The sequence below is a fragment of the Cryptomeria japonica genome, chromosome 9, assembly GCF_030272615.1.
Source record: "Cryptomeria japonica chromosome 9, Sugi_1.0, whole genome shotgun sequence".
Classification (NCBI taxonomy): Eukaryota; Viridiplantae; Streptophyta; class Pinopsida; order Cupressales; family Cupressaceae; genus Cryptomeria; species Cryptomeria japonica.
The window spans coordinates 604,141,627-604,152,181 of NC_081413.1; the positions used below are offsets into that span (position 1 = coordinate 604,141,627).

Sequence of the window (10,555 nt, forward strand, 5' to 3'; positions counted from 1 at the left end):
CTGTAATAAATGGGAGCTATTGATTAGGGTATCAGCCTCCATCAAACTATAATGGAAGTAGCAGACAAAGAAATGTGGATGTATAGACATGGCACATGAACTGCTTGAGAAAATGGTCTGAACTGATGCAGCAAAGAACTTGAAAGATTCCAGGCAACTACAATTGGCAGGGTATACACTAACTACGTGGTATTGCAAGCTCAAGCATGGCACGTAGATTGTGATAAAATGCCTCTAAAGAGCGTATTGTAGTTAGTCAAGTCCCAAGCAATACGTTATAAAGACTAGGAAACCTTTAGGCAAATACAATCGACATGTAGAAATGTGATTGTGAACTATACAAATAGTGTGAAGGCACATAAAGTGCACATGAACTGACTGACAGGATGGTTGGCCCGGGCGGAAGTTTAAGAAGTTTTTGAATATCTGCTCTAACTGAGAGTAGGAAGAAAGGACTGCAATCCTTTCAGAGCGAGATGCATTGTACTCTACCTCTCTCGGAGTTATTTTAAAAGACATGGACTAGGAGGTTATAGAAATGCAAAACAAATGTAACTGGTAGGGTGTAAACATTCATCGCAGAATGAAATGAAAAGGAATTTGACGGCTGGGTTTAAAAAGCACACACTAAGCATTGCATGAAATAGGTTATATAAATGGAAAACAAATATAATTGGGATGATGTAAATATTATTTGCCACAGAACGAAATTTTGAGGAATTTTCCAACTAGACTTGAACAGTTCAGTGGATACTAAGTCTTCATAATTATTATGAAGATTAGAAATAAGATGAATTAGAGATATTGACTAAGTGTAATAATCAAATTTAGGAGCCTATATTTTTTCCCTCTTTAAAATGATGTTACAAAGTAGCATCACATTAAAGATGATTAAAATGTCTATTAAAATATCTATTGGTAGATGATCTGGTCATAATGATAGTGAAGATGAGGATGAGGATGCCCCCTCAAGAGGATAGGTGAGTTCAAGAGAACATAAGTGTGCCTTCAAAATGGTTGAGACGATAAATTATGTATGGATGATTATGGTAGATGTGTTATTGATGCAGTAGCATAGGATTATGATGCTAATGTATATAACTAATGGCAATCATGCATGATTTTGTTTATGTATGGATGCATGATGTACCTATATAATGATTATGATTATGATTATTTTAATATGAAGGGTCATTACATTCTTAGGTTAACAAATCCAAAATAGATCTAAAACCAACCCAATGGAGGAAGTGACTATATGAAGGAATGCATAGAATAAAAAATCTATGTTAACCTAATATGAGCTAATGGGTAGTATAGTTATTGAATTGGACACAAAGACATTAATATTTGTTAATTAAAATATACATAAATGATAATGAAATGATTGAAATTGGTGAGCTGCATATGATGATTTGTACATGTGGGTAGGTAGTTATAATACAATAGATGGAGGAGTGAGGCAAGTGGAAGATGACAATATTAAAGAAGAAAGAGGGATGAGTATTCATGTACACATGAAATCACTGATTAAATGGTCTTTAGGATAAGATAAATGGGATGGAGGGAGGGGAGATAGGAACTTATGATCAATGGATGAAGCAAATATATGCAATAAATAAATTATATTATAGCATGGGATGATATGCTCTGGGGTATGAGGAACTAGGGTTGCATTGTATCAAATCCATCGAGTTGACTCAACAAGCTTAAAGGTTAATCCAATGTCTCATAAGGTCATAGGAGCCATTGGTCAATACTATGTTGGAATACCAAAAAATGAAGGAATTTCCAAGTGTAGCAAAAAAATTTCAATGGACCTCAATAGGAAAAATGAAGGAAAACTATTAAAAATGATGCATAAAATTTAATACACGTGGCCTCTAGTTTCACCATAAAAAACACATTATGATATGATGGATTGTGGTGACCCTGGGTAGGTAAAGTAGGAATCCAAAAAGAAAGAAAAATAAAATAAAAAAGCACCAATGAAATAACTTGTATCTCAAGTAATTTTTTTAAAAAGGGGCTGGATGGGGTAGATATGGCTTCATGTGAGGAATGATATATTCTACGAGGACCAATTATGAATGGGTGAGACTTAGGATTCTCAGGAAAATAGGTGATCAAGAAGGATGAAACCAAAAACATTATTAATTTGTTGATGAATCAAATTAATATGGGGTCTTCAAAACATTAACAAAATGTATAAAAGGATGAGAGCTAACTAAACATTTCAACAAGGATGGACCTACGTGATGATATAAGACTACCACTATTTATAGGATGCACAATATTTATAATGGATGATGTTTATGTTATATCCTATTGTACTAAGATTTGTCATGGTGAATGATGCATTGATGAGGCTAAAATTCAAAGTAAGATTGATGGATGGGGTATTACTAATGTGTAATGATGTATCCTAAAATTTCATAGGGATTTGGAAGGACACATCTTGGTGATGATGATCGGTTTTGGATAAAGGTTTGTACCAAGGCTAGGAAAAATGACAATAATATGACTAGGTTAGCTACATAGATTGTATAGTTGAAGCAGATTAGGATTTTCTTATGATTTTCAATTATGAGAAACATATGGATTACATAGGGGTAATGGAATTATGAGATTGATGGTATTGGATTGCATGGGTGGTATCATATAACTAAATACCAATGAAATAAGATCATTAGAAGAGGATGAGGTGGTATTAGGGATTGATGAAGGTAGTATAGTGAGAAAAGGATTCGGGAATGGAAGGAAAATGGGATGAACACTTTTTAGATTAAAGGATGAGAGAAAATATTAGATCATGGATCAGAGGATTTAATGTGATCACCAAGAATTATGTCAGAAAGCAATAAGATGTACCACTCTATACATGTCAAATGTGATAAGGCACTTGTATGCTCATGATAAGATAGCAGAGTATAATGGATACAAAATTGTGTTTATAATATGGATGGATTTGAGAAGAGGAAGAATGAAAAGTTGTGTAGACAAAGATTTGGCAGGTTAATGTGGAATGCATTCCAAGAGGTGTCCAAAACATGTATAGATAGCTTCTAATCTTTCATTAATTTCGAAAGAAGTTTGGAGGAATTGAAATGGATATGATATGATAGGTAAGTAAGTAGGAGGAATGAGGAAGATGATGGGTAAGTAACGAGAATCAACTTTTTGATAAGTGTAGAGAGAAAATGGATGGGGGAATCTGCACATGACACATATTTACTATGTTTTCATCATGAAACTTGCTAAAGACACTTATTTACCATATTTTCACTATTGGGTATATTGTTTATTTTCTTTTTCGTTTTTATTTTTGGGAAAGTTTATGGATGGAAACAGATAAGAAAAAGAATGTGGATAATTGGATTTGGAAGATAGGTTATAAGAAGATGGAGGAAGGACAAAATTATTTAGCTTCATATTGAGGTGATAAGAGACCATTTAGAGTGGTCATTAGATGTTGGTACAACCCTATTAGGATGAGTGGATTGTGTAAATACATTGACTATAAGGGGTTTTCATGCGATGAAGTATGTGGGATAAGTAATGAAGTTTTGTATAGTGTATGTGGTAAATGAAAGGACAGGATCGGAGCCTAATTAGTTGATGTTTTTAGGATCAACATTGGTCATATCTTGATGGATGTTGCATGATTCGGTATTTTAGATATTTCTTATTCAACCACTTGCTATTTTAACTCTACAACTTTTTTCATCTTGGCTCTATATATACCACTAGGCAATCAGCTTATTACTATTCAAGTAGTCTTAGAAACTAAGATTTACTTGCAGCTTTCAACATTGAAAAACTACTTTCTTTGCATGTTCGGATGATTATTGTAGGTGACTGTAATATGTTGAGAATGTCAAGATGCTACTCAGCATCCTTTATGGTGCTGCTGTTTGCATTCTTTGTCTCATTTGGTTCTCTCGCATGGGCAGACTTGCATGGTCACACTTTCGTTGTATGTAGATTTTAATATATTTATGTTATTTTATGAATAGAAATATTATAATAAACTACCAAAAAGCTTGATGAATCCATCTAGATATTTGCTCGATTTGATCTTTCATGAAAGTACCACAACATAAAAGTGAAGCTCGGGAGACAGATTTATTGCTAATATTAGGTTTTTGATTCATGTTTCAGCTTATCTTTATTGTGAGTTTAAATAGCATTTAATAGAATTGACGTATTAGTACCTTATTAATATGATATGATAGCTAGGGTATAGATCAACTGTTTTCCATTCGTTTGATTATTTAAAGAATCTAGAGCAGAGCTCTATGCACAAATACAGTTCACGCAATATTTTTAAGAGTTCTAACACTGTATTTTTTTATATTTTTTGTTGATTTGCACAGATTCAACCGACAAATATTACTCGGCTATGTGAGAATTATACCATAGTCACAGTGAATGGACAGCTTCCGGGTCCTACCCTGTATGCCTGAAATGGTGACACAGTTAATCTTACAGTTATTAACAGAGCCCAGCACAATGCTACCATCCAGTGGTAAATCCATCTCTTGTAGACTGTCAATTTCATTGATGATTGAAAACCCATTAACAATAATTTGATTTCAGGCATGGAATCAGACAGATTCGCACAGCGTGGGCTGATGGACCCGAGTACATTACACAGTGCCCTATCCAACCAGGGGGGAAATTTACGTACACCTTCACAATTATTGATCAGGAAGGAACGTTTTGGTGGCATGCCCATGTGTCATGGCTCCGTGCAACAGTTCATGGAGCAATGGTCATCCTTCCAAAGAAGGGCTGCTCTTATCCGTTTACCCACCCACATGCTGAGTTTCCTCTAGTGCTAGGTAATGGAAATTAGAACCTTATAAAAAGATATATATATATATTGATCAAATTTGCTTAGATATCTCTCTTAATCATTCTTAATATTGATTCAGAAGCTGTCAAACTAGTTATATAAAATCATTAGATTTTTTGTTCTCTCGTACATTACGTATTCTGTGGATTGGGCAATAAAGTAGAAGTACAATTTGGATTATGCTCTGAAGCAAACAGCCTTTGCAGGAAAGTGAACCGCCATGACAAATTATTTTCACAAAATATTAAAACAATTAAGATATCATATTTATTGATCAACTTCGCTTAAATGAGTCTCTTAATCATTCTTCAGCTATTAGGATTCATGAATTTGTCAGACTAGTTACAGAGAAAGATTAGAAGTACACTTTGGATTATGCTGCAGAAAAGTGAAGCACAACAACGAGGCCAAGTTTTAACTAGCGGTTGAATATTTCTTTTTAGCTATCTTTTTGATGAAAATAGTTTTATAGTAGAATCTGACAATACTTTACTTTAAGTTTCAGAGAAGAATCTACATATTGTTTAATTTACTTTTCAACTTCCACAAGAAAATCGGTAAAATTGAACATGTGAAAGAGGTCTTTATAATTTCTCTTTGTTTCCCTAAATGTATAATTTGAGGAGAAAAAGAACAGGTGCAGATTTGAATAGCTAACGTGGTAGTGGTAAGTATAATTTAACTCATTGGCTAAACCCATTTATTATATGTTTTATTAGCTAGTCTCATCTTTTAAAAATTGTTAAATTATATTTAAATTTGAGTATTGGAATAAAGTTTTTTTATTTTTTCTCAATGTTTTTTATGAAAGATTTTATATCATGCATTTAGTTTTTAATAGAGGAGCACCAATATTTAGACTGATATTTTTTAAGCTAAGAGCTAAGGATTGAGAGGTATCCATTCCAGCAAATTCATTTGAGAAATGATTCCAATCTCATCCTTAATGATTGCAGAGTCTTGCACTTATCTTTTGTGGGCTGATTTAGAACTATTCAACTTCACCTATAGATCAAATAGCAATTGAATTTATTTAAAATATATATCTTATAAAAGTTACATTTTAAGTTAGACTTGTACAACTTGAATTGGCCTAGTGGTGGAAAATTTGTGCACTTTAATGAGAGGCCATAAGTTCAAATCTCATAAAAGCCTAGGGCATGTACACCTTATTGGTTTCAGCTTAGTTACTTTCTATTAAAACATTTCTAAAATACAAGGATTCTTTTTATGTTATACTATATCTCTCTTCTGCTAATTATAATTGTGAAATGTATATATCAATATGAATTTTAATTTAGTTTTATATTCATTTTGACAGAATTTGTTCTTATAACTATCAATATATGAGATTGTGTAGAGTTACCCTTATTTCCTAATCCTTCGCTCTTCACCTTATACACATTATCATGAATTTTAATTTAGTTTTATATTCATTTTGACAGAATTTGTTCTTATAACTATCAATATATGAGATTGTGTAGAGTTACCCTTATTTCCTAATCCTTCGCTCTTCACCTGATACACATTATCATGAATTCATCCTCATCTAATATATTTTCATTCATATTTACTTACATACTACATTTAATATATCCTAAGACTTTATTTTCTATACCAAAATTTCTCTTCCCTAATCTTAGATCCATTGGATTGATCCCAAACCTATAAAATTATCCATTGATCTTTAAAAATTTATCCTCAAATTCAGCTAACTCCTATCCATTTTATTCCTAGTATGAGCTAACTTAGGACATATTTTGTACAATTATTACTATATAGTGGTATTTAAAAACATTCATTATATGCTAGTTCAAACCATAGTAATATAAAAAAAATATTAAACAGTGTTTTGGATATGTGAAAAACTTATTAAAGGATCACATTGTTTGGTGTGTTAAAAGTAACATCATCACTTCAATATCATCATCTAGAACATTTGCATATTTGTTTACTATCTTTCAATTCTGAGCACAATTGAAAAGTCGATATCTCATGCGATTGACCTAAGAAATTTTTTTTAATGTGATTTGACTTCTATAAGATATTTTAAATGTTGTCAATCCTTAATAACTTGTAGGAAGTAGAGATTTTAATGAATGAGAGAACAAGAGTTTACAATCAGCTAGATTAGATCCATGAGCTAAAATATAGATCTACAATTATCAAACTAACCCAAATTCTCAAATTCAATCTAAAGATAACAAAAATTCAATATAAAATTGTAATTCTTATTTTTCTATACCAAAACAATTTAAATCTATGCATTATAAAAATTATTCATCTCCATCATTCTCAGAACTAATTAGCTTCAACATTCTCTTACAATATTTAATAGTAATAGTTTTTGGATATGTTGTGTTGCGATTAAAACACTTCATTGGTGAAGCCGCCACCAAGGTTCAAAGCTACAACCCTACTTTAAGAAAGTATTTTCTTATTTTTTATTCTCATAAATTTACATTTAATAGATAACACATTTAATATTTTATTTAGTGGAATCTGTTCATATATAACGTTAACTTCAGATTTTATATTAAAATAACAATTCTATATTGTAATCTTAGAAAATATTTCTATATCTAATGATTCTAGTTTTCCATATATTAGACGTATCCTCTGTGAGTTCACATTGGATGGTCATTGCATTTCGGAGTGGCTCTAACTGCTTGGAAAAAAACGAAAAATTGAACAGGGGAGTGGTGGAACAGGGATCCCATCGAAGTCGAAGAGGAAGCAAAACTGAGTGGAGGTGCGCCGAAAGTTTCAGACGCTTTCACTATAAATGGACAACCCCGAGACCTCTATTCCTGCTCAACTTCAGGTACTAGTTTTATGTTTTTTGGAAAATGTTTTCGATTCGTTTCGGTAGAACTATTCGATTTTGAGTAGATGGGCAGCCCGGTAGTAATATTCTATAGATTGAAAACAAATAATGAAGGAAACAGGGGAGTGATAGACAGAGAAAAAACAGAGTAGAGCCAAAAACATAGACATTTCTATTTGTTTAAAACAAAATATTACATCTGAGCTTCAGCTCTTCGTGCATAATGACAGAATCTAAAACATTGTAGACTAGACATTCCATTTTCTTAGTACTAAAAGCTAATTTACTCATAAAACCCCAGACTGAGAAACTTCGGCCACTTCTGCCCCTATCCTTGCTGTACCTGCTATTTCTTTTTTTCCAATACGAGAGACTTCTGTACTCTTCTATATACTTTCAACAAATAAAGGGAAAAACAAATATTAAATTACATTTAAGCAACCCTCAAATTATGTGAAATCTGCAACTAGGACAGTTGACAGTTGAGTGAAATCAAACCCAATATCACTCAAATCGTCCTTCATTTCTCTTCTTCAATGCCAAAGGATATGCCTGTAAAATGCTTCTGGAAAATGCATACGGAGAAAGTTTGATATGATTGCATAGGTTGGGATTTTTTCTCCAACAAATATTTCTACACATTTTAATCGAGAAATGAGCACTGTGAATACAACTAAGGTACACCCAGTTTCATTTGTAACTAAACAAAATCAACACTCAAAACATATTGAGCAATGAAATTTTATGTGCGCAGGAACAACAAGGTTCGCTGTACAACAGGGAAAAAACTATCTTCTTCGTATTGTTAATGCTGCAGTAAACAATCACCTTTTTTTAAAGGTTGCTTCACACAATCTTACAGTGGTATCCGTGGATGCCTCCTACACAAAGCCATACACAACTGACATTCTCATGTTAACATCCGGTCAGACTACTGACGTTCTTCTAACTGCCAATCAAGTGAAAGCCAAATACTATATTGCGGCCAAAGTATACACTACACAGGATGAAGGAAATTTCGATAACACCACACCAACCGCCATTATGAGCTACGTGGGTTCTAATGCATCTGCTACTCCAATCTGTCCAGAGCTTCCAATATACAACGACACTGCAACTGTGACCACCTTTAGCCAAGCCTTAAGAAGCTTGGCTTCACAGGAGCATCCGGTGGACGTTCCCCGAAGCCTAAGCGACAGTAGCATCATAACTGCAGGACTAGGTTTACTTCCTTGTGCCACCGGGGCTACCTGTGGTGGCCCTGAAAATAGCAAACTGAGTGCCATTATGAACACCATATCTTTTGTGCTGCCAAAAGTTTGCCATTCTGCAAGCTTTTCACTTCCACATTGATGATGTTTATACCACTGACTTTCCTTCACATCCACCAGTTGTGTTTGATTATACCGGGGATGTAGACAAAACTCTGTGGGCGCCAATTTCTGGCACAAAAGTGAAAGTGATTGAATATAATGCCACAGTTCAGATTGTGTTCCAGGGAACCAACATCTTCCAAGAAGACAACCATCCAATGCATATTCATGGTTATGACTTTTATGTTGTAGGAGAGGGTTTTGGTAATTATAACAATGAAACAGATCCGAGCTCTTTCAATCTGGTCGATCCGCCTCAACGAAATACTGTAGGGGTTCCTGTCAATGGATGGACTGCTGTCAGATTCAAAGCTAGCAATCCAGGTAATAAACAGAGTGACAGTTTTCTCATTATTGTAGATATGATACATGGCTTGAAATTTAAATTTGGAAAATGTGTATGGAATACTGAAGGATTGTTGGATTTGTGCAGGTTTTTGGTTCGTACATTGTCACTTTGATGATCATGTAACATGGGGGTTGAGCATGTTTTTTCAAGTGAAGAACGGTCCCAGCAAGCTCGAAAGTTTGAAAGGTCCTCCTAATGACCTTCCGGAATGCTAGAGCAAATTATAGCATCAGAAAAATAATTTTGGTGTTAATCACCATAGCGTGCTGTGGATTTTACTTAGAGACTATATGTAAACTAATTCGTCCATAAGATTTAGCGAGTGATGTATAGCATTAGAAAGCAAGGATAAAGCTTATCCTTATCTTTTTAGTTCATATATATTATCTCATTGTGTTTTCTAAAGTTAATAAAATGAAATTATGGTTTCATGAGTATTTATTGGAAGTACCTTCAGTGAAATTATGTTCCAAAAAAAATTAAAGAGAATATTTTCTGATATTACTTGTTAGAAAAGTGAAATAAATAAGACTACAAATGTTTTAGAATAAAAAATTATTTGAAATTTAAAATATATATTTTTAATATTAAAAAGTTATAGAAATTAACAAACATATTATAAAAAAAATCTATAAAATAGATTTTGCTACTATATATGCGTTCTCTATAGTTGCTAGATTTGGTCACCTTTCTAGAGTTTTTGTTACTACTTGTAAAGAGGAAAATTTGATTTCGCAATTTGCAACATAGAAGGAGAAATCATCAAATCAAATTTTGTTTTTGGGAGAGAAATTTCTTTGCATTCAAAAGAGGGAGGGGAATCTACTAGATTAATCACAAATCAGATAAGGACTGAATACTAAGTGGATTGATTAATTATGATGTATTTTTCCCTCTTTTGTAAGTTTTTTATCGTGCTAAAATTGAAGACAAAATTGAGATAATACTGAGCTACAGGTTCAGAATTTTATCATGCACCAGGATCTGAATAATATAAGCTGACTTGGATCTGCCCTACGAAAATGCCCCTAAAAAGCACGGATTGTGGTGCTTTCTCTTAGTCCTTCGATTTTTTCGGACACCAAAAAGGATTGTTCCATCTCTATGTCTGAAGCTTATTTCTAGAAGTACAACTGTGCACATGTTTC

At 33.2% G+C, this 10,555-nt stretch overlaps 1 pseudogene; it reads left to right on the forward strand.

Annotated features, from left to right (window-relative positions):
- Positions 1 to 3,874: 3,874 nt before the first annotated feature.
- Positions 3,875 to 9,622, forward strand: LOC131045322 (laccase-3-like; annotated as a pseudogene).
- The last annotated feature ends 933 nt before the right edge of the window (positions 9,623 to 10,555 follow it).